The 22,107-nt window shown below is 36.1% G+C and overlaps 1 protein-coding gene and 1 pseudogene across 1 annotated transcript in view; both read right to left on the bottom strand.

The window, feature by feature from the left end:
- LOC131079473 (uncharacterized) overlaps positions 1–22,107 on the bottom strand; it is a 71,346-nt gene that overhangs the window by 31,228 nt on the left and 18,011 nt on the right. The window lies entirely within an intron of this gene.
- On the bottom strand, positions 5,542–15,271 carry LOC131857688 (replication protein A 70 kDa DNA-binding subunit A-like; annotated as a pseudogene).

The following is a 22,107-nucleotide window of genomic DNA, read 5'->3' as shown; positions in this document are numbered from 1 at the left end:
TCTTTGTTGTTGTACGTTTTCTCCATCTTGTCTAAATTTTTTATCTAATGTAATCATAGTTTTGAATTCCTCCCAGAGTAACTTTGCTCATTTGTTCCTGTCATATGCTGGTCTATCATTGATCGGAGGCAGTTGGCCCAAATCTCCAACCAAAATCATAGATATTTCTGAAAGATAATTATAAAAAAAAAATCAAAACAATATAGTAATATTGTAGAAGTTTCTTAGATATGAATTACATTAGGTATTATATTAAATAGTTGTTTTCATGAGTCATAATGAAAGGTGTACCCATTAAGCTTCTATGTGCATTTTGTGGGAGTGCTTGTCGGGGTCGAGAATCTATGTTTTCTAGCATGTTTTAACCAATGAAGCTCATTTCATCAATCAAAATATATTTGATATGTTCCTTCTCTTCTTGAAAACTTGTATGTCTTGTTCCTTCTAGTTGAGAAAAATCTTTCAATTTCGAATAAATTGTATAGGCTCCTATATTGAATATTGCAACTCTTGTTGGTGAAAGTAATAGAATGGGAGAACGATATGGGATTGCTGCATTTTGAAGAGCTTGACTAATGGCACCAATTAAATATGACTTTCGTGTTCCTACCATTTCTTGTATTATCATGAAAAGTGGCTCTCCATTTTGATTTGTATGGTAGTGTGTCATAATTATGTTGATCGCTTTTCTTTGTTTATTACTGAGGTTTGCATAGTTGATGGATTGTGGTACATTATCATTCGTGAGACATCCATGATCTCTCATGCTGGTTATGAAATTAATTTCTCTAATTGTGTACTCTTCACCTTGATATTCATGAGACCAATTTGTATGCCTATCAATATCTCTTCTACCCAACATATCTATTTCAGAATTTTCTATATTTTGGCCATGATGCAATCCAAATATAATATCGCATTCATGCTTTGTGGTATTTCTTTGAATAGGTTCATCACCTTCAATTTCAGAATCCTAGGTATTTTCAACACTTTTTGTAGTTGTTGTTCGATCCACATGCCAAGGATTGTAGTTGAACGATTCCCAATTTGCTATTGTGGAATCATTATCGTGACCAACATCTCTTTCTATGTCACAAAATAGTTTGTACAATAATAAATTTGATAGACAAAATTCAATCCATTTATCTGAATCGCGTAGAGGAATAGATACAAACCTAGGGAAAAATCTGATAATAGATGGCTTTTGTCTCAGTTCCCATTTATTGTCTCTTCTTCATTTAGGATTATATATCCATGATCTAGCTGCATAAATCAATGAGACATCTTACATAAGAGGCCTTGTTTTATATCCATCAATGAGAGATCATTTGTTCTTCATTGGTCTCTTCAGTATGTATAGCTACAGGTTTGAATATTTTACAAGAAACATTTAGATTAACAAATGTTTTAGTACTCTCTACTAATAGAAGTTTTAGCAACATGTGACATGTTTCCTAAGCTCCAATGTCTCTCTCTATAACTGTCTCTGCTAGAAGTCTTCTATATGCTTGTGCAGCCAAATCATCAACATTTTCCATGTTTGACAGACGCATCAACATTTGGTTGTATGTTTTTGATTTTTTCTCTACTTTTGTTGCATACTTTGCAATATATTTTATTACTACATGATTGGAAAGAATAGGTTGCTAGTCTATATTTGCTCTCCACAATTGTAGTATGTAGCGATTATGTGTACATTGACTCTTTGATCATTTCTTGTTGGTTCAATTTTTTTGTCTCATGTTTCAATGTCTTCATATAATTTGGATCCCCCTAGATTCAATGGCCAAGGAGCATTATACCTACAATGAATATGAACTCACATATCTTATTGATTTTCATATTTTTTGTATATTTAAACATCACTTTAATATTTTTATTAATGTACTTACGTACAAACCATTCTACCTCCTTTTTTTCGTAGGCATGCACCCTCCCTAGAGACTGTGTCATTCTACACAGTTTAGTATCTATTCATAGTCACGTTTAATAGCCATCTCAACAAGTTGTGTTGTATTTTTCAAACATGGATGTTGAGGGAGACTTTGAAATGACTATAATAGGAATATAAATGGACGTGTTAGTTATACTATGAAGTATAAGAAGATTGTGAGATATGTTAGATATATGTGTTTGGATTTTTGGGTACATGCCTGCATATTTTGTTGATGTGGATCTTGTCTAGGATTCCTTACATTAACAATGGAATGAAAATACCTTTCAACATTTTTTGTTGCTCCTCATTTGACCAATCAATATTGTACATATTTGGTGCTCCAGTCATCCAGATGAATCCATGCACATGTGGTGACCCTCTATGTTGCCACTCATATCTAATCCAATAATGTTTTATATCCATTCCCTTTTCTAGAATCTCTTTTCTAAATATTGAATGTCTTACATGCATGTATTGTGCGACTATCTAAGGATAGTCTATGACATTTTGTTTTCACCAAATTTGAGCTTCTCGTGGATTACTTGGCAATGTGCCTAGCATTAATGCATACAAATCAGGCTAATACATATATGCAACACTCAATGTAAATAATATTGTAGGAGAGCCTATTTGATGAATCATGTTAGTCAATTTTGCATGACATTTGGTCGAATATGACCTTGCACCCCTCAATTCGGTTCCAAACCACATTAGTCTATCAGCTAGATAGGACTGTGACATATTTTCCATGTGTTGGTGTAATTCATTAATGGTGATTGGCATGTATTGAAGACTTCTTTTCACAAATATAGTTGATGAACTTTGTGCATGGTGTCTCATTATCATATTCGTCATAAAATATTTGAATCTCGGATGGCAACCAAAATGATGGTCCTTATATTGCAATAGGTGCTTCACAAATTCATGTAGATGCACTCACCTCATTTGAGGTTCTAACCAGTCACAACATCCATTAGGAAATAATGTAGAGAATGCCATATCAAGTAATCTTGATATGACATACTCATTAACAAGAGATGCACCAAACCCTGGCCAATCAATTAATGTTGTTGGATATGTGTCATGGTTATTAACCCATGCATGAATCAATTCCATCTCTCTTTGAGCATTAGGAAGTTTGGAAGCCATTGATGTTGTGTGGTCAATCATATCACTTTCATCTATGTCCATCATTGGACCCACAAATATCATTTCATTTGCATCATAATTGAATTCCATGTACATTGTTCTCAATCTGTGAAAAATATTTTCATCACAATTTCTTGATAGATTGTCGAGAGAATTTTTATCAATTCTAACATTAGAGTAAAAAATTTCATGGTCTACTTTGTAATTAAGCACTTTATACACATGATCTCTATTGACTGTAAAGTTATAATTGGTTCCACGTTGATCCCTTCTTCGAACGATAATGATTGGCAAATGATTTATTGTATGTGGCAAAATGTTTGAAACATGTTCAACATTTTGTGGAAAACTTATCATGTATCCTTTGTATTTATATTGGCTATCTATTGCATATGTTAATTGTAATATTGGGTTGACACGCACAATCAACATTTCTTGTAACTAAGTCAAGTTTGCGAACTCCTTTGGTTGTGGCCCAGGGTCCATGTTATTTGAAGCTGAAAATTTGTGAACACCACTCTCTTGTCGACATATATTACATATCGGACCTTCAGATGTGCAAGGTAGTCTAATTCCTAAGTATCATTCTTGAAAAATATAACATATGTTGGTCATTGTAAAGTTATCCAATTGATACCGGAATTGTAGCTGGAATCTTTTGAAATCGGCTTGAAGCATTCCATTTGGGTTTTGTATATTTTCTTCATTTCTTTCTATAATTAAATTGATGCCAATTGGAGTTGTATGCTGAGGCATTTCGTGTACAAGTTTTGTTGATCTAGAATTTTCATTTTCAATATTTACATCATAAGGTTGATTGGAGCTCTCACTTGATTGTAGGTTATGTTGATGGCTTCCTTCTGTTTCAAAATGAGAGATTACTTCAAGGATATTTCTAATTATATTTTGTTCTTCTCTATTTTGAAATTTTAATTCTTCAATTGTTACTTTTGCCCTTCTTCTAGCATATCTTTATCTTTGAGCTTCATTTTCTCTTATTCTTCGTTTTTCCATTTCAACTCCTATCATTTGTTCCCTTTGTTGTCTTCGATACTCCCTTTGATATTCTCTTTGGTATTGTCATTGATTTTGTCTCATTTGCTCTTCTCATTCAAAATTCAATCTTGGACGCACCATAGCTATGACAAAAATCATGTTTGACATAAATTAAATGTATTAGTATTAGAGCATTGTTGTAGCAAAGAAGTTTGGACTTGCAAAATTAAAGTGGGAGAATGGTGGACCTATTTATGTTTGATACCAATTGCATTTTTCATAGAATAAAATTGCAAAAAGGAAAATTCAAAATAGAAGTTAATTTAGATTACTATCAAAGACCAAGATAACATTTGTAATAGACGCACCATAGCTATAACAAAATTCATGTTTGGCATAAATTAGATCTATTGTTTTTTAGAGCATTGTTATAGTGAAGAAGTTTGGATACAAGAAAATTGCAAAAAGGAAGATTCAAAATAGAAGTTAATTTAGATTACTATCAGAGACCAATATAAAATTTGTAATATAATAAATTTGATGATGTATACATGAAATATAAAGTTATAAAACTAAATAGAATTTGTTTCCTTTGTATCTAGCACTTTTTTATTATCAAGATTCCTCAAAGGGTAAGATGAGATTATAGGATAGTAGAAAATGAATTAATACATATAAAAAGTCGACACAAATAAATTTAAAATTTGAAAATTAGACATGTTGAAGAACAAACATCAATTACAATTATGGAAGTCACACCATGAAAGGAAAGCAAACTTTTGGCATTGCACATTGTTTAACTTAGTGGAACGATTATACATCTTATGTTATATTAAACATTCATATGTATTTAAATACATCATCACATTTATTATTAAAAATAAGTAATTTTAAGGGTATATTGTATTGATCAATCGTGAAGAAATCAAATGAACTAAATTAGACATATCCAATGAGTTAATTTGAAATGTCTGAAAACCTAGTTAACAAGATATAAATTGGAGCAATTTAATGAAATAAAACTTATAACTTAGCTATTGAATCTAATAAAGTCCTACTTTCAGCTAAATAAATAATTTTTTTATGTTTTGATGATAGTGCATTTAATCCTCTGTTCATCATTATATGTCTCTTTTTTCAGTCGAAGTTTAAATATATATTTGTTGAAAAGGACCTTTTGTATAATTTCTCCAAACTTGACATCATCTAACTCTTCATGCTTCAATTTGTGTAATTCCTTTGTTGTAATACCCATAATTTCTTCTACTACTTCTTCAAAAGTTGTAACCCAAGTGAAACCAGTATGGTCTTGCACTTTGCATTGAAGCATATATATTTATAATCACATTCAGAAAATATTCTTATCGCATCTTCCACAATACCAATTACCATTTCACTTCCAATCTTCAAAAATTGTCCACCTTTATTATTGTCAAAAAATTGTCCACCTTTATGAAAGATCAAGTAGCTTTTATTATTGTCCAATAAAGTTTATCAAATTTACCCTGTTCATCATCCTCAATTTCTACAATACTTTTTACCATTCTAGTTTGCATTGAATATGAGGTTTTCTTTGTAATAAAATGAGAATTTAAATTATTTCCTTCTATATCAAACCAAGTTCTCAATTGCTTTGACTCTAGAAGCTGTGGATTTATAAGAAGTTGGATTATGGTAATTGTTCCCAAAGATTTTCCTCCAAAATCACTGATCCGTCCAGCCTTTATAGTGAGAATGGGAAAAGTTCTTGAATTGCATATTTCTTGGAGTTGTTGGCCTTCTTTATTGTAGAAACCACCCCACATTGTTAACTCCACCATACAATTTGACATATCTTTCAATTGAATAGTTCTCCTCTCAATTCAGGTGGCATTCTTTCTAAATATTATGCTTACGAGATCGGTTGTTAAAACAACACCAATGATATTGACCATAGAATTACTTTTCATGTTCTCAAGTTCACTTATTGGTGTAAAATGGAACTGTTGTTTGGGTATTAAGCTATCCTCCTCCAAACACAATTCAACTATTGAATTACTTTCAAGCAAAATTTCCCAATCATTCTTTAAATGGTTGAAATTCTTTTGTGCAGGTTTGAGTCTCCCTTTTGAAATGGTAAACACTCTCCCAATTTCTATGCGATTATAAAATTATTCTGCAACGACATTAAAAATTGTTACTCTTATTTTGCCATCATCAAAATCTATCAAGTCAAAACTGAAAACTTTTCCATTTCCTTTGGTGTTGCTAAAATGGCAAAGTGGACCCTTTGTAGTGACTCTCGCATTTATTGTCCATCTGTTTTGGTAAGGATCCAATGATGCAATAGGAATGATTCTTGTAGGTGTGTTACTTTTTGCAACAATTGGGCAATCATATGATTGTTTGTATGAATCATTGCCTTGGACATCATAAAGAGGAGAAAAAATTATTGAAAATAAAAATTTAGCTTCTTTAAGAAATTCTATAATCCCTATTGAACATGCAATCAACAAAGTTGACTTGCATACTATGCAAAATTTTAAATTAAGACATGCATGCAAAAATCCAATTACACAAAGTAGAGTCTAATAAGCTAAGTATAAATTATGGAGGTTTGAAGAGACTATTAGAAAAATCCATGAGTATCTTATGTTGAAGTTTTAATTTAAGTCTATGTCCAAGATTTAAAATTTATTATATTGTAAACATGACTCTATGGAATTAAAGTTATTAAACTTCAAAATACAATTCTCCTTCATTAAAAGATATGTGTAAGCCTTTTGACATTCTTGCTTCTCACAAATCTAAGATGCATGTAATGACTCTATTTTCAAACATTTAGTATTTAAATCATTTTGATCCTGTTTTTTTGTTTGAAAATTGATAGAAAGTGAAGTATATTTTAGACAAATCTTGATTTGTCTATATATAAGATTAATAGAAATCTAAGTTTAGAGTTTTTTCGACTCAAAGCTTTCTAGAGGAATTATCATTCAGTGATTCACATGATCATTCATTCCTATCTAATTTCAAATAATTGTTTTTCTTTTATGTAGATTGATCCACAACATCGTTATGGATACAATTTGCATTTCTATTATGATACATGGTTTAAAAATGACACAACGCAACACTTTTTCTATTGATATGTATATTATATAGATGTATTCAATTTTGTTGTGGCTATAAAAATTGCTGCAAGCACATACTCTTATTAGAAGACATTAATTTTCTATTGTTGGAAGCTTAATCAACACTAAGTTGTTTTAAAAGTCAGAAGATCTTAAATTATACTTTTTTCTTTATTTGATTATGATATGCTAACTCAAAAAAGTGATGCAGGTTTGATGTTGGAGATGGTAGGGATGTCAATCTTGACCATTGTTCAAGGATGAAGTTGTAGCAACAATGCATAAAATACCTTGTCCATGTAAGTATTTTTTCTTTTCACACTGTTCTAGAATGTTTTTTGGTGGATATTTTAATATTTTTCCATCATGTTAAGTCACAATTCTAAAAATTGTATCCTTATTTTTTCTCTATGCTCTCATTTGTTATTTTGCCTATGCAACACAAACTGTAAAGACTAAAGACAAGTTCATGTAATTTGCATATTACCAAGACATTATCACTTGAAAAGAGGCATCCAAAGTTCATACACTACCTAGAGTCACAACACTAAATACTCGTAAACCGAAACCCAAAAAATAGCTTTAATCAACTACCAATGTCTCTAATAACAAATGTAATGCCCCACCAGGAACCCCAAAGGAAAACCCACAACAAGGGTGAAACATTTTTTTTTAAAGTATAAACATAATAGGTGCATAACACACAACATGCATGATAACGCAAGCAGAAGACTTACACCCGAATTCCTTAAGGGTTACCAACGAAGAATCAAAACCAAAAGATAAATTCCACAATTAAGGTTAATCCAATAATCCATCATTAACTCAATGATCACAAGAAGCCATAAGAAATGCAGATTACACCATTGAAAGATTGAAAGGATACAATATAATTTCTCTTCAATAAGCATGTACACATAACATAAAGGAAACTAATAAATAGCATCCCAACCTAGGATTACATTGTTCTTCCAAAGCATGGATTCTCAATATACATATAAAGATACAACTTAACCAATTACAAGGTTACCAAAGATCTTGATACAATGACCACATAGGTCTCCAAATAACTATAATCTCCAAACATGAGATAAGCATGAGCCATGATCCACAGAAAACACCTGCGAAGCCAATCCTCGCATGAAGGTACGAACAAGAACATCTGATGGGAAGTGGCACTACCACCTGACCATGTAATTCCCAAAATGAAATCACCCCACCATGCTAGGAGATAGTTGAGGACCCTCAAGAAAGAAAAAGCATGACATGGTCGACAAAACAATACGACACCATGACAACACAAAGAGACCCCACAATAATCCAGGTGACTCAACATCACAAATACACAAGTGACTCGATATCACAAAACACAAGTGAACCGACATCACACACACAAGTGAACCTAAAGAGAGAGTGTCATCACATAGCTTATGATGGTTACCATGGTCGGCCTCCATAGGTCCCAGCTCACTATCTTGTAACCTTTCCCAAACCTTCAGCTCCAACTAAGTCTCACGTAGACCCTACCAGCCTTTCGTGAAAACAAGGTGGTCAATTTTCCATTCCAGGCCTTCTCACTACATTAAGAGCCTCGGTACAAGCACTCACCTATGCGCGGTGTACAATATCTTTATTAATGTTTGAGAGCTACCCACCTAATCAATTAATTAGATTATCACTTATTATCTTACTTTCAAAGGGTCATCTTGCCAACCTCTTTGGGTGCAGCCCCCATTCGAAAGCCACTCTCTCAAAGGACACTAACCAAACATGGTCACTCCACGACGACCCTATGGCGAAGCAGATAGCCATAACACCACTATCCAAATACAAGTGGTCAAAACAAGGATATACTGACTCTTGGTTAACCATAAGGCAAGACACTACATGGTTAAGACAACAAAGTCATCATATATCACTTGGTCAAAGGAACCAAATACGCCACCACAGGATGACTAAACCATAGACCATAAATAACACATAACAACTCTTTGCAATGGAAAGATAATTTCACTAAGTCCGCACTCAGACAATCTTTAAGAAAATCAGCATCATAAGCACTTGCAACATCTTTGATTGAAAATTAAATAAAAAACTCTTTACGACATTCACATCTATCCAATTTCCAAATCAATATTCATTCAAGAATGAAATCCACATTAAACATTCAACCAAATTAAACATGAATTCCTAACAGGCATTTAATTCATTTTCGGAACATATCCAAATTACCAATTTGCATTACTACTTCATGCCTTGATTTCCATTGATAAATTTATTAATACACATAATAAAAATCACTTAAAAATCACTATTTTATTTAACAAAAAAACCACTTTAAAATATTTCATTTTATAAAATAAAATTCATAGCACATACCGATTTGTACTGGTAAGGGTACAAGGTCAAGCGGGGGTTAAGGCCAACCCGCAGTAGTGCTGTTGACAAGGCTGCAGACACTACCTGTCAATAGTACTGCTACTGTTGGTAGAAGCCGCTACCAATCGGTTATAGTCCTACCGACCGGTAGTACTACTACTTGTGGGCAGCAGCCACTACCGACCCGCGTGGTGGGACTAGCCCTCCACGGGGTAAGGTAAAGTCCACAATAAGAAAATAAAATACATGCCTTCCAAATCATTAAAATCAATATGCCCAAAATTGTTTAAACATGAAAATGATTCATTCTCTGATCATTTCACGGGCGCACACACACAGTGCCAAGATCCAAATTCCAAAAGGATATTTACCAATACGATAAATGGTGAAATACAATCACACAAGAACCCCAAATCTTGGATAATAAGATAATAGGAAGCACACAACAAACTAAATCCAATTCATTCTATTCCAAATAGAAGAGGCAATCCAAGGAGTTGATTTTCAAGAACACAAAAACATACAACAAATAGAGAAATGAACCATTTCTTTCCTATAAGCAATCATATGATATAAGTGTTACCTATTTTCTCTACTAGCTCAATCAAGTAGAGCTATGATATTTTACACATGAGCAAGAAGGTGCATTTCATATTCTGCTAAATTGCATTCATGATTATTTAAGAAAAAAGACATAATATTACAATATCATGTTTCATTTTTCAAATGCATATGAAATAGAGGGAAAACAAATTTTTGAGAAAAGTAATCTCTTATTGATGAATATACAATGTCTCACACAAGCCGTGAGACTAACTAATGTGGTGCAAATAAGGAACACACTATACATTTGCAGATGCAAAACATTAAAGTAAATGCAGAATAAAGAAGGGTGATTCATCATTGCCTAAATGATGAACCCTCTTTAAATTGTTTTGTACATCTATAAGCCCTCCGCCTAGCTTGCATCTGGTGTGTTGCCTCCTCAATGCCCCTAGGTACCTGTGTTTGAGAAAATGTGTTAGAGCAATGAGAATCATCATCCATTATCCACACATGCATCTAAAAACATACAATCCATCCATGTGCATCACAACAACTAGTATACCAAGCAAATCAGTAAATATCAGGTCAACTGTCAAATCATCAACAAGAAATCATATATGTAGTGTTTTTGTCTAACCTGTTTGCTTCATGTACAGATACAGGAAAAGTAAAATACAACATGTTGGTTAAAATGTGGCTTCCACGAGGGTTGAGCCCAACAGGCTAATGGAGATGGGTGTTACAAAGATAAATAGATCACAAAGATATTCATGCTCCATTGCACTTTCAAGTTTGGCGTGGTTGTTGGGAAAGGGCAAAAGAAACTTAGAGCAAATGCAATTGGCCTTTGTAAAGTTTTTACTTGAGCGCCAAAGAGGGTTTTAAAAGGCTACAGAAAGATCTAGCGGTTTCAGTCACTAGGCATGAAGAACATTTATCCCACATTGGTCGCGGGGAGGAGCATTTTTGTATTTAAAACCAAAGTTGCATTTATCCTTAATGTCAAAGCTTACGGAATTTTGGCAAGTGGCTGATTAAGGAAGTTGTGGGTTCCCCACGTGCGCGTGTATTTCAAGGCATCCAAAATTTGTGATCGGCTGGCGAGAAGAGGTTAAAGATCGAGCAAGTCGAGCAGATCGGACGCAAATCGCGGTGATCCAATGGTTGTCGCTATGTCGCAATGGTTAGATGCTCACCAGATATCATCATGACTTGGCGACTAGTGAGGTGGCGATCCAGTGGCTGATGACGTGGCATGGATGGACGAAGAGATGGAAGGTCCAATGGTGATGACGCGGAAGAACAGGAGGCATGTCACCAAAGGGTGACTTATCGAGTAGACCTTGGTCGTGATGAATCTCTAAAAGGTTTCATCAAAGGCTCAATTCCATCGACATAGGGTATATCAAAGAAATCAGAATTGTTCTCGCCGATAAAATAAAGGCATTGATGAAACTACAGGTTTGATGAGACTTGTAAACGGCTCACCGAGGGAGTAGTTTGGCCGAAAGAATGATATCCAATAGAACCAAAGGAGATGTGGCGATCCAGGTAGATCTACGAGTGGGTCATAGGCTGACATGTGGCAGGCCGGGCATACAGGTGGTACCCAAGTGGATCCAAAGCCAATCAGGGGTGCCACATGGTGACATGTGGCAGAGGGGAGCAGATCAATCGGGGTTAACCATCGAGTAGATCAAGCAAGATCGAACGGTGATGCAAGAGATCTAATGGCGGTCACTATACCATGATAGAAAGAAGCTCATCAGTTATCTCTATGACTTGGCGAAAAAGCACATGCGGACAAGGTGAGTGGCTTAGGTGCTAAAGATCAAGCAGTTTGAGGGTAGATCAATGGCGTCGCTATACCACAAGATGAAGATGCTTGTTGGTTATCTCCCGTGACATAGCGACTGGCGAGGTGGCAATTGAGGTGGTCGTCTAGGTAAGCTCAGAATGAATGAGGATGCGCCACGTGGTAGAAAGTAGATGAAAAACAAGGTAGACCAAGTCCAATGGTAGTTCCAAGTGGCAAGATAGGCAGATCTCATGAGAGAACCAGTGGCTGACACATGGTGACACCGTGGCATAAGAGAGAGCCACTCAAAAAGGCTAAAGGTCAAGCAGATCAAGGAAGATCAATGATGATTAAGAAAGATCTATTGCTATGTTGCAATGGGAAGATAATCATCGAACACTCACTGCAACTATGCAAAAAAGCACGTGTGGAAAAGGTGAGCGGCTCAGGTGTTAAGGGTTGAGCAAGTTTGAGCCGATCCAATGGCTGTCGATGTTCCGCAATGGGAAGATGATCGCCCATTAGTCATTGCGGATTAGTGACTGATGACATGGTGGTTAAGATAGCACCCAATTGGATCCAAAGCCAATTAGAGGGTGCCATGTGGCAAAGCGCTAAAAGGAGTCATCAGCCATCAAAAGTCAGCATGTGTAGTGTTACCATCGGCTATTGGAACAACCAGTTCCACCTACCCTGATGCCTGATGAGTTTGCATAAGGCCAAAAAGGAGCTATTAGATATCGAGGGAAGTGTTTTCCACCTACCCCGATATCCCGATGAGGTCGCCAGTGGATTGGAGTGAGTCGGAGTAAGTTTGGAGTGGAGCTATCGGGTATCGACAAGACTAGTTTTTGTGTCGCCCGATAACCCAATAGGAAAGCATATTGTTGGGAGTGTACCATCTGATATCGGTGGGAGTGTTTTGATGCTATGCCAATAACTCGATAAGAAGGTGCTCGAGTTGTAAACTGTCTGTAGACGAGTGACTCAAAAGTGGGCCCGTTTTGAAGGTAAAGTGGTTAAAAAGAGAATAGGTTCCTGAAGATCTAGTGGTTGTCGTTGTACCGCAATGAAAAGGTGCATGAATGTTAATCCTCACGATACAGCGACAAGTCATCAACAGTCCTGATGGTTGAATGTTAATCTATCATGTGCTGATGGTTAATGCAAGTGGTTAAATCAAATGGTCAAGTAACCAGTAGCATCCAGTTGAACTCAACGTGAAATAACAAGAAGTCATCAGTTTTGGAAGAGTTTTTGTTTTAGTTAGAGTCCTAATTTGGTGGAGAGATGACAACACATATTTTTGGGAGCCAAAATTCATTTTTGAATTTTGAAAGCTTACTTGTATAACGGACTTTTTGTCACTTAGTTCTCTAGTTCTGAAGTTGGTACTTGTTCAACAACAGAGATCCTTGCTCTTGTAACTCATTACTTATGAGTATTTTCAGATTTCTCATGAGTAATATTCAGATTTTTGTAAGCAGTTCTACAGATTTGGAATGCAGATAGCTCATGATTCTCAATAAAGAAGTTGTTTTTCCTTCTCATTATTCTTGGTTTTTCAAGTATTGTTTGTGAATTTTATGGTAAAATATTGTTTTATCATTTTGTTTCATCATATTCCTTCAAAGTTGAATGCTAAGAATGTTATGTCATAGTCTAGGTCTATGTTAGTGTTTATGTTCTTTTGCATCAAAATTGTGAGAACCTCATTGTTCTCCTTTTTGTATACATCAGAAAGTTAGAGCCTTTCATAAGAATTGCTTTTGCAGGCATAAGTAGCAGAGTTGTGAGATTGTATAGCTTCAATACTTGAGCATTTTTTGTGAGTTTGTAAGTATTTTAGATCATTTCAGTCATTGGTGGATCACCTTTTTAGCAATAGTTTCATTTTATGCATATCCTTCTATCCCTTTTCCAAGTCAACTTCAAGTTAGTATTAGGTGATAAAAAAGGAAGCCAACCAATAATCTAGAGGTCTGCTCTCATAATAGGATACCCACAGCCTCAGAGCAGTCTAATGTGTCACTGGATTGCAGGAATTTCAAGCTTGCATCAGGTGAAAATCCTAGTGACAACAGTTTTTGGCACGTCTGGTGGGACCGTTGGACTTTACAATTCATATAAGGCCATTGTATGTTGTCTTGGTGTGTGTAGCAGCAAATTATTTTTCACACCTGGCAACTCAAGTCTTTGTTATTTGAGCAGTGCAACCTTCCTAGCTTGTGAGAAAATACCAGACTAGGTAAAGTGCAGCCTTAGTCAATCATACCTAGATATCACCCCTAAAAAGAAGAGCTAGGGTAGTTAACAAAGTTCCAAATCCAGCAGTTGGTGTGCTGCCTATTAATTCTAATTCTTACCCTGTTGTTACAACTTATAACAATCCACTATTTGCAATTTCTTCCAATCAAAATACACCAAATACCACTAGTTCTAATAGTCTTGCTTATTCTAACAACAATATGGCTCTTAATCAACCCCCTAGGGTTCATCCATTTGTGCCTTTTAATCAGGGCAGTCCTTTAAACTTGGTTTAGCATGATGACATACCAGCTGCAACACTTAAGTGTTTGCCATTTTTCACTGGAGAGGATCAAACAATAGCTATTGAACATATTAGAGATGTGGCTTCCTTGTGTGGAGTGCATCATATTGTTGCAGAAAATGTTGCTTTGAGGCTTTTGACAGCCTCTTTCAAAGGGAAAGCCTTGCAGTGGTTCAGAAGCCTGCCTGTGAACTCAATAGCTACATGGGATGAGCTAGGACAACTTTTAAATCAACATTTTGAAGACAAGTTAGATCATCTTTCATTGGTGGAGCAGCTCACTACCATCAAAAGAGCTCCACATGAGAAAATGATGGATTTCAACTACCGGTTTCAAAGGACTTGGAATCAGATTCCAGCTTTGGTAAAACCTTCTAATGATTATGCTTTTTTGTTTTACCTAAAGGCTTTGAATGGTGATATTGCACTCATGATACAATCTATGGGGGGAAATACTTTACCATCAGCATTCGATGTTGTCGTTAAGACTGAGAATAGTCTTATTCAAGCAGGGAAGATAACACCTAGGCCTCCCATGCCAATTTTTGCTAATATACAACCCATTATCCATGTAGTTCCACCTATTATAGTTGTTGTACCTTCATTTCCAGCATATAATGCGCAAGTTGCAATTCAAGAGCATGTTGTCCCTAGTCATTTGTAGGAGATAATAAGTATTAAGGAGAAAAACGCTAAACTACAGAAGACTTTGCAAAATTTTGGTAATGAGTTGGTTAATATCAAGAAAGCCCAAACTCAACCACCTTACCAAATTCCTTTCCATGCTCCCTACCAGGCCCCATACCAGCCAAACTCTCAAGGTCAAAGAAGGAATTTTAACCAAAGGACCTTTCAACAGTATAACCCTAATACACCTAGTTCCTCAAGGGATATTGTTCCAGTCTAGATCAACTTGGTAGGTGACTATGAATGGTGTTTTCCTTGCAACCAATCACATAACCAATCTACATGCTCCAATGGCATGTTAAATCAGGCATTGATGGTGCAAAGCAGTGTTGTTGTTCCAAGAAATCAGTCTCAAGAAGTTAATGAACAACAATTTGCACCCATGGAACAAGGTAGTCCTGATGTTACTTTGATGAATTGGCAAGGTGAGGAGTTTTGTGGGGTTAATTAGCCTCAAAATTAGTCATATATCCTTGTAGCATCCAACACAAGATCCAAGGAAAGGGTTGTCAACATGGAGCAGTAGACTGATAAGAATAATAATCAACCTTTCTCAAGTACCCAAGCTCAGGCAGGGTCTTTCTCCGCTCAAAATACATAGATTCTTCAAAGATCATGGCCTATGGTGACCAAAGATCAGCCAACAAGCCAACCTCAGCCAACACAAGTGCAAAAGGACATTGTTGTTACTAAGGGACAACAGAAGGTTAGTATGACTGATTTTAATATTTTGGATCAGTTGAAGAAAACTCATGTTAGTATGTCAATGTGGGATTCACTAGCTCTACCTGGGCAAAAAGATTTATTACATGATGCTTTGTCTAACCTTTCCTTGACTGCCCAACCATCTAATCAGCAAGATTCAAAGGTTGTTCTTACCAATAAGCCTCAACAAAAGAGTGAACAACAGTCTCAGCAGTCCAAGGTAAACAAACCACCTCCCTTTTCTGTCACTCTAATCATTGGCCAGAACCTAGTGCATAACTGCATGATAGATTCAGGTGCAAGTAGCTCAATTATGCTCATGTAGTTGGTTGACCAGTTAGGATTGACTTATGAGCCATTGAATAAGGGTGTAGTGTAGTTAGATGGGATTGCTATAAATACTATAGGAGTCATTAAAAATTTGAGTCTAACACTCCATGCTTGCCCCAATTTTTCTATTCTGCAAGATGTATATGTGATAGACCTGCCACCCTACTTTGCAATTTGCTTATCAAGAGACTTTACAACCAAACTAGGGGGTTATTTGTCATCTGACTAGTCACATATGTTTGTAGGCCTAGGTATGGAACTAAATTTACTATTACATCAAAAGCTTTAGCTAATGATCACATAGAACCCTATGTCCCTAGTGTTGTTAATGCCAATTTGACCATTCATGAGCAAGATGACCAACTCATTCCACATGATCCAAACACCCCTATCGATGACATTCCTGACATTATTCTGGATGAATGGGCAGCTGAGAATCTTGATGAAGATCCTTTTAAAAATATGGATGAGGTAAACCTTGGAGTCTATATATTTCATGAACAAGGTTCTGCTATCCCAAACTCGATGAAGGATGTTGGACAACAAGATAATCGACATCAAAATGAGCTTTGGAAGCTCTATTTTGATGGGTAAAGAAGTAAGAATGGTGCTGGTGGTGGTTGCATGTTGATTTCTCCTATTGATGATATGTATTATGCAGCTTTCAGGTTTTCTTTTAGCTGCACCAATAATGCAGCTGAGTATGAGGCCTTAATTCATGGTCTACAATGGGCAAAGAAGAGAGGAATCAACTATTTGCAGGTTTATGGAGACAGTGAATTGGTTGTCAACCAAGTAAGAGGTCTCCATACCACTAAGAATGATCTTTTAAAGTCTTATAAACATAGGGTATGGGATCTTATTGAATATTTCCAAGCTTTCAATCTGTTGTCTATTCCTATAAATCTTAATAAGCATGTTGATAGACTTGTTGCAATACGAGCACAATATGATATTTCGAGTGATATCAGCAATATAAATAAACATCAGTATGTATTAGTGATTGTTAGGTCTTCCATTCCTAACAATGCTGATCATTGGCAAGTTTTTGATAGTGATCAGTAGATTATTAACTTTTTGAGGGAAGAGGCAGAGTTTTCAAATACCAACCAAGAGAAGCTTAAGCAATAGTATGATGATCAGGGCATACATCTAAAAACAAACAAGCTACCTAAGGGTTTGGTCACATTGGAGTCAATTTTCAATGAGGATGATCAAGTGAGAAAAAAAAATCCAACTTGCAGATCAAGGAGGAACATTATGAAAATGTTGAGATTTTCAAGGATAAGTTGTTAAAGCTTGGCAAGGTGTGTACTTTAGAGGAAAGGCATGCATTTGTTTTACTATGCCAAGAGTTTAATGACATATTTGTTTGGTAATATTCTAATTTAAAATGCTTTGACCCTAGTATTTCCCAACATACCATAGAGCTTGAGCCAAATGCTAAACCTGTGAGGCAAAAATAGAGGCCTCTTATTCCAAATCTTGAGCCCCTTATGGTCAAAGAACTTAATAAACTCATTGAGAGTGACATCATTTTCCTATTAAATGCACCTCTTGGGTGTCAAACCTTGTCCCAGTTAGGAAAAAGAATGGTGAAATCAGACTGTGTGTTGATTTTTGAGTTCTCAATAGAGCCTCATTGAAGGATAGATATCCACTACCCTCTATGGAGCAGATTCTGCAAGTTGTTGCAGGTTCTGAGAGATTTTCCTTGCTAGATGGCTTTTCAAGTTATAACCAAGTTTTAGTGAAGGAGGAAGATCAATTTAAGACAACATTTATAACTAAATGGGGCACTATGGCATATAAAAAGATGCCATTTGGTTTGTCAAATGTCGGTGCCACTTTTCAGCGTGCTATGGATATGGTATTTGATGGTTTGATGTATAAATTTGTACTTGTTTATTTGGATGATATCACTGTTTATTCCAGAAATTCAGTTGAACACCTAGCTCACCTAAATAAATTTTTTGAGAGGTGCAGAGAGTACGGTATATCTCTTAACCCAAAGAAATGTGTGTTTTTTGTTCATGAGGGTAAGCTTCTAGGCTATGTGGTGTCAAAAGAAGGTATTACTATTGATCCGGAGAGGGTAAGTGCTATTCTTTCCTTACCTCTACCAGCACACAAGAAGGGCTTGCAAAGCTTCTTGGGTAGGATTAATTTTGGTAAGAGGTTTATTCTAGATATTGTAGAATTATTAAAACCTCTAACTTCTATGTTGAAAAAGGATATTCCTTTTAGCTGGTCTAAGGATGGGAGGAGGACTTTTGAGCTTATAAAAGAGGCACTTGCAGCTTCTCATACTTTTCTAAACCCAGATTTCTCAAAAGACTTTATTTTGTATACTTATGTCATTATTGACAACATCTCAACTATATTGGTTCAAGAAAATGAGCACATGGTTTGAAGCAGCCTTTGGCCTTTTTTAGTCAAGGCCTTGAGGATTATGAGGAGAAAAATTCTTTTGTTGAAAAACATGCTCTTGTTGTTGTTAGGAGTTTGAAAAAGTTTAAGAATATGATGTCTAACAATAGGATTAAGTTGATGGTTTCTCACCCCTTAGTTAAAGAGTTTTTACTCAGCAAAGACTTAAATGATAAGAGGGCTCGTTGGGTGACTAAGGTGATGGAATTTGATGTTGATATTAAGGTCACCAAGCTAGTAAGAGGTAAGGGACTGTATGAGAAGCTTGTTGATCACACAAACAACAATGAAGAAGATGAGGAGAAGGTTGTTTCATCCCTCCAAGACGAAGAACAAGTAGTTGTTCTTGTTCCTCCTACTAGCTGGGTACAAGAAATGACTCATTTCTTGTTGATCAGTGAGTGTCCTCATGGATTGAGTAAGTCAAGAAGAAGGTATTATAGACTTTAGTCCATTCCCTATGTACTCTTGAATGGTTTTCTATTTAGAAAGGATTTTCACGGTGTATTATTGAGGTGCATAGATGTTGATCAGGTTGATAAGGTATTGCATGATTTTCATGAAGGATCAACAGGAGGACACTTTTCAGCAAGAGCTACAACTCTAAAAGTTATGAAAGAAGGCTATTATGGGCCTAATTTGTTGAGAGATGCACATTCCTAGGTTAGGAAGTGTAAAGAATGTGCCATGTTTGCAGGAAAAGAGAGGTTGGCAGTGCTGCCATTGCAGCCTATTCAGGTAGAGCAACCCTTTATGAAGTGGGGTTTGGATTTCATTGGAGTCATAAATCCACCTTCAAGTGCTGGCCACAAGTGGATGCTTACAGCCACTGATTATTTTACTAAGTGGACTGAGGTTGTAGCACTAAAGAAAGCAAACGAGATAGTTGTTTTGAACTTTTATAATGGGTTGATAACTAAATTTGGTGTCCCTGAATCTATAGTTTCAGATAATGCTCTTTCTTTTGTAGGGAGTCGAATATTTGATTGGGCAGTAAAGAATGGTGTTTATCTGAACACCTCATCTAACTATTACCCTCAGGCAAATGGACAAGTTGAGTCCACAAATAAGAATCTGCTTAGAATCATCAAAAAGACCATGGAAGGAAATTAGCGAACTTAGCATACCAAGCTCAAATTAGTCTTATGGCCTAATAGGATCACACCAAAGAGGTCCACTGGAATGTCTCCATATATGCTTGTGTATGGGAAAGAAGCAAGGTTGCCTATTTCACTTGAGTTTCCAGCCCTTGATCTATCTAACCAGCTAGATATAATTGAAGAAGAGCCTATGACATCAAGATTGGCTCAACTAATTGAGCTAGAGGAAGTTAGAAATGAGGCAATGAGGCAAATTGAGCATCACCAAGCTCAAATGAAAAGATCTTTTGATAAGAGGGCTTCTCCTAGAGTGTTCAAGGAAGGTGACATTGTCCTGAAATGGGATGCATTCAAGAGTAGGCCAGGCAAGCATACAAAGTTTGATGCTTTTTGGAGTGGGCCTTATATGATTTATGAGTGCAAGCATCACAATGCCTTCCAACTATCTAAGTTGGATGGTGAAGTTGAACCAATCCCAGTCAATGGGATTCACCTCAAGCATTTCTTTTGAGGTATGCCTAAAATTTGTACATATTTTAGTTTTTCTAGTGGTAATCAGTGCTTTTCACAATAGGTCAGTTTGTAGTTTTGTTTTCCCTAAGTACCTAGTGCACAGTTCTGAAGGAGTAATAAGAGTTATACTTCAGCAATCCATCGAAGCTATAGAAGAGAGATGTCCATTATATGAGACAAGGAGTATTTTTATCTCATGTCACACACAAAAGGCATCTCCCTCATATAGCTGCAATAAATTATCGCAGTAGAGTTTTTCAGAGTTCTTTTGTTGTTACCCTGTCTTATTTCATTGATTACAACCATATCATTCATGATAGAAAGTTGTTCCAGCTTACTGTCACAAGCCACATACCTATAAACAATTAAGTTGGACAAGTTTTGAGCAGTTTTCAAAGTTCCTACTGTGTCAGTTGTGTTTTCAGTTTTCTACAAGTTTCGGTGACTCTATGCCCAATAGATAGAGTTACGGAGTTGGTCAAGATGTTTATTAGGAAAACATATAGTAGATGTCACCAAAAATGTTACCTATTTCACTACTAGCTCAATCAAGTAGAGCTATGATATTTTACACATGAGCAAGAAGGTGCATTTTTCATTCTACTAAATTGTATTCATGATTATTTGAGAAAAAAGACATAATATTACAATATCATGTTTCATTTTTTAGATGCATATGAAATAGAGGGAAAACAATTTTTTGAGAAAACTAATCTCTTATTGATGAATATACAATGTCTCACACAAGCCGTGAGACTGACTGATGTGGTGTAAATAAGGAGCACACTATACATTTGCAGATACAAAACATTAAAGTAAATGCAAAATAAAGAAGGGTGACTCGTCATTGCCTGAATGACGAGCCCTCTTTAAATTGTTGTGTACATCTATAAGCCCTTGGCCCAGCTTGCATCTGGTGTGTTGCCTCCTCAATGCCCCTGAGTGCCTGCGTTTGAGAAAATGTGTTAGAGAAATGAGAATCATCATCCATTATACACACATGCATCTGAAAGCATACTAGCCATCCCTCATGTGCATCACAACAACTAGTATGCCAAGCAAATCAGTAAATATCAGGTCAACCATCAAATCATCAGCAAGAAATCATATGTGCATTGTTTTTGTCTAAGTTGTTTGCTTCATGTGCAGATACAAGAAAAGTAAAATACAACATGTGGGTTAAAATGTGGCTCCCACGAGGGTTGAGCCCAACATGTTGATTGAGATGGGTGTTACAAAGATAAACAGATCACATAGATATTCATGCTCCATTGCACTTTCAGGTTTGGCGTGGCTGTTCGGAAAGGCCAAAAGAAACTTAGAGCAAATGCAATCGGTCTGTGTAAATTTTTTACTTGGGCACCAAAGAGGGTTTTAAAAGGCTAGAGAAAGATCTAGCAGTTTCAGTCGCCAGGCATGAAGAACATTTATCCCACATTGGTTGTGGGGAGGAGCATTTTTGTATTTAAAACCAAAGTCACATTTATCCTTAGTGTCAAAGCTTATGTGCTTTTGGCAATTGGCCGATTAAAGAAGTAGTGGGCCCCTGCATGCGTGCTCATCTCAAGGCGTCCAAATTTTGTGACCGACTGGCAGGAAGAGGCTAAAGGTTGAGCAAGTTGGGCAGATCAGACGCAAATCGTGGTGATCTAATGGCTATCGCAATGGTTAGATGCTCATCAGATAACATCACGACTTGGCAACTAGTGAGGTGGCGGTCCAGTGGCTAGTGATGTGGCACGAATAGACGAAGAGATGGAAGGTCTAGTGGTGATGATGCGACAGAATAGGTGGCATGTCACCAAAGGGTGACTTATCGAGTAGACCTTGGCCGCGATGAATCTCTAAAAGGTTTCGCCGAAGGCTCAGTTCCA

The sequence above is a fragment of the Cryptomeria japonica genome, chromosome 8 (assembly GCF_030272615.1).
Source record: "Cryptomeria japonica chromosome 8, Sugi_1.0, whole genome shotgun sequence".
Taxonomy (NCBI): Eukaryota; Viridiplantae; Streptophyta; class Pinopsida; order Cupressales; family Cupressaceae; genus Cryptomeria; species Cryptomeria japonica.
Note: the sequence above shows the minus strand (reverse complement) of the source record. Positions and strands in the feature narration are given on the sequence as shown.